This window comes from Rhea pennata, chromosome 6 (genome assembly GCF_028389875.1).
Source record: "Rhea pennata isolate bPtePen1 chromosome 6, bPtePen1.pri, whole genome shotgun sequence".
In the NCBI taxonomy this organism is placed as follows: domain Eukaryota; kingdom Metazoa; phylum Chordata; class Aves; order Rheiformes; family Rheidae; genus Rhea; species Rhea pennata.
Genome location: NC_084668.1, coordinates 18,890,009 through 18,894,227, shown reverse-complemented (window position 1 = coordinate 18,894,227; position 4,219 = coordinate 18,890,009).

Genomic DNA, 4,219 nt, shown 5'->3' with positions numbered 1-4,219 from the left:
TCCTGCCGTGCCCCTCCCCGCGTGACGGCCGCCCCGCGCCGCCCCGCGCCGCCCCGCGCCGCCGGCCGCCCGGGCAGCGCCGCCCTCGCCGCCGCCGCCGCGCGCCCGCCGCGGGGCCAGGCGCGGCCGGCCCGTGCTCGCCGCGGCCTGCTGCTGGCCCTGCCCTCGGCGAGCGTTTGCTAAGTTAGTGAGATGACACTTTTTTCTGCCTTTAGTTATTGCAGGCAATAGATTTTTATAGATAAGTTTAGAATGGAAATGCGGTTAAGTTTAATTCCGCTACTGCCCCAAGCCCTTCTTAGTGACGTGCAGGACCCCGAGGTGTCTCTGAGGAAGAGCGCTGATGGGAGAAATGTGCTTGTGCGGGGCACTGTCAGAGCAGAAGAGAAGCATTACGGACTTTGAGTCTGCCTCACCCTGAGCCCCACTGCGTGTATGTGCGGATTGGGCTGTGAGGTTTCCTCTGCTGGAACAGAGTTTTTCCATGTGCCCGTGCAGAGCAGAACCTGGGTTGGTGCCTTGCGCGTTTGAGCGAGGCAGCCTCACGCTCGGGGGCCGAGGCCGGCACAGCCACAGGAAGAGTACGATGCGTGGAGCCGGGGCTGTTTGCTGTACTTCCTTGAAAGTTACTTGCATTGTAATTTACCTTTCCCGATAAGTTTTTAATGACATGTTCTGTTCTGGCCTTTTTTAAGACTAGAGGCTTGCAGGCAGATAGTTGAATGAGCCAGTAAACGGTATTTCCTGGTTAGCTGCTATTAAGAACTTGGGACTTAAGGACTTTAATAGAGCCATACATAACATACATACCATCTATGAAATGGTGTAACTACACGTAAGTGCTTTTATAGGAAACAAAAGTTTGTTTATTAAATTCTAGCAATGTACTTAATGTAAATTTGCTGTAAAGGTCTTAGACCTGACAGAGCAGAACTGACAGCCATCTAGGAACATGACTTTGATTTTCAAGTTACATGCATTATTCTGTTAGTGCTTTACAAGTAATATCCTTTCACAGTATAGCACAAGAGAAACTGGTCTTTTTCCTATCTTTGTTATTCAGATTTTTTTTTTTATTTTCTGCATTTCTTCCCTAAGTATGATATGTTGCAAGCTTTACAGTAACATATCTTAACATCCTTAGAAACTTCCAACATTTTGAATAAGTTCTTGTTAAATAGAAGAACAGAAAAATACCTTTGACAATCAGAGTGTAAAATCTATATTCTGTAGCTAACTTGATCTCTAACTTTGATCTTTTAAAGGAAGAGTGAGTTCTGCCCCACTGGTTAGTTATTTTTGTCCTTTTCTTCCTCATCTTGCTTTCTTTTTCTGTTTTTTCTGCTTGCCCTTTTTAGTCTCTGTATCTCCTTGCCTACAACTATTCCAATACACACTTTCTTCATTTCAGTACCACATCAAATTCGACATTTTTATGTCATTGTGTCCTACCTGCAATCTTCACAAGATAACTAGGAAGAAAAAGCCTATTTCAGTGCAGTTAAGTCTGATCTGAGATTTTAGGAATCTGCTAATTTTACTGTTTTAAAAGTATGCGTGCAGTGCTGCAGTTGCAGAAAGGCTGTATTTCAGTAAAGGTTTAAATCAATTTGTTTTTACAATTAAAGTTCATAAATACTTATACGCTTCTACTGACTGTCAAGTTAAAACGTTTCTTGAAATTTCCTAATGTAGCTGTATGTTCAGACACTAGGTGGCTCACGTCAGATGTTTAAACCTTTTCCAGAACTATTCAGCTTTTCCAAAGGAATGTATGGCACAGTTTTAGGTGCTGACAAAATCTGTACTACTACATGCTGCTACAGGATTTTTCCAAAAGGTTCCCTCCCCTGCCCCCCAAAAAGCCTTGAAATGCCTTTCCTGGGTCATAAAAGGAGAACTATGGGTTAATTTAGAATGAATGTTTCTTGTTTCATAGTGAGAAGAAGAGGCTGAATCACTCCCACCCACCCCAACAGAAAGAGTAGTTAGCTGATGAGCCTATGGAAATTTAAGTATATGCAATGCAAATAAGGTTTGTATTTTGCCTATAAATTGTAACAGGTAAATCCTGTGTTTGAGAAACTAGCTAAACAATATTTAATTAAAGTGCAGACATGCAGACATGGTGCAGTCAAAGCAACATAAAAGCAATGTTAATACAATTACAATATTTGTAGCTCACTTTATAATTTTTCTGTATATCAGCACACTGAAGTTGGTAAGTATGACTTACTTATTGTCTTTAAACACTATGGAAACCAAAGGTTTTGATTACCTTGTAAGTAACCTTTTTAAGAGTATTTTTCTTCTGTCAGCTCTTCAGTGACAGTATGGACAATTTTTATGTTATCTGAGAGCAGTGGCAACAAGATTATGAAATGCAGTTCTGCGCTTCAATATGGGTTATGACTAATACTAGCTGGGGACTTCCACTGAGAAATACCCAGCTGCAGAACTTCCTTATATGCAACTGTAAAAGAACAGTCATTCTCTGTAACAGAGGCTAGCAGAAACAGTCTGTAACCTGGCTTTGGACCTAGGGCAGCATTCTTTATTTTCATGAGTAATTCCAGTGATTTCTGGAGGCTCACTGTCATGAGCAAATGCTACCCTGCATGAAAAGGGAGCAGTACATGAACAGGCATGCATACATAGCATGTACCCAATCTAACTTTTTTTTTTCAATGTTGAGAAGAAAAAGCATCACTTGCTAGTGAAACCAATAGAAAGTAGCAACAACTTTGTGAAACCAGTGCTATTCTTTTATATAGAATATAGCCAGTATTACATACAGAGAGTGAAACAAGGTGAAGGTTGAAATACTTCCCCTTAGAGAACAGTAGCACAAATCCAATCCATTGATTCTGTATTCAAGGGAGATTGGACAAGTATTTGGAAGAAAGATTCACTGAGTGAAGCTAAAGAGACAGGCAGCATCAATCTCATGAAATTCCCTGACCTGAAAATAGCTGGCAGCTGGGAGAAAACTCTGAGGAAGTATCACATATGCTTGCCCTGTTCTTACTCTTTCCAGGGCATTGATTTCTAGCCACTGCTGAAGAGAAGATGGGTCTGAACTAATGTGGCATATGTTCTTATGTTAATGACTACATGCTAATACAAATGTGTAGGAATTTGTCTAAATTAAATGATCTCCTGTGAAAGACAGATACCTAGAAGGGTAGGGAACATTACTAATGCAGAAGCTCCAAAAGCACTTCAGCATTCATTTAAATATTTTTTTTATTATTATTTTAGAATATCCATTTAGAAGGTAAAACCTTCTGGCAGGTTTATAAAAAAGGATTGCTGAGTTTTAACTGGTTTTGAAAAGATGTGATATCTAGTTTGTCTTTGGCTATGTTTGCAGTTAAACTTTGATGACAGAGCAGCTACATAATTTCTTAGCTTTCATTGTCAGTAGCTGTTTCAACCCATAGTATACACAAAGCTTGTAGAGGGTATAACTGTGTAAATACATAGCATGACAACCTTCCTATTTGGTGGATTGTAACATGTCTTGAGAAAAAGGCCTTACAAAGACTGATGGTTGGAGATTTTTTTCCATTCTTTAGCTGGTGACAGTATTATTTAGTGCAGGAGTTTTGAACAGGGTCTCCAAATACATTAGTTAATGTCCTAATCCTGTGGGAGTTTGGTGGTTGTGAGCTTGACTAATTAGATTGTGTAAAACAAAGATGCTCAGATGAGCATTTCTGTAATGTAATAACTTACCATGTACCTTTCTGTAAATCTTCCCACCTTTCCTTCGCATTTAAGTTCTATAACCAAGTACAAAAAGTTCATTTATTTTCAAGAAAAAATCCATGTTTTTGCTAAATTTTTCACTAAATGTTGATACCTGCATACTCCTAATATAAATCAGCAGCTGTGCCTGCTGAATCTTGTAGTAAATCTTTTCCAACTCTAAGCAAGGAAAGCCTGAAGCTGTATGCAGTGTAATGGCTTACAGTGTGTTGACACTGTACTTGTTTTAGTACAGCCTCATGGTCTGTGAAGCACACAGGATTAAATGACAGACAGAAACACAGGACAAACGGGATTTGTTCTTACCTAGCGGTACACAGGAATTTGCATAAAAAAAGGCACGATAATTCAAGTAATTATGTTCTGAGTTTTAATACAGAAAATAAGGCCCTAGTAATAACTTTGACTTTCTGAAAGAGTTGTCGCACACTGATATTTATTCCTGATG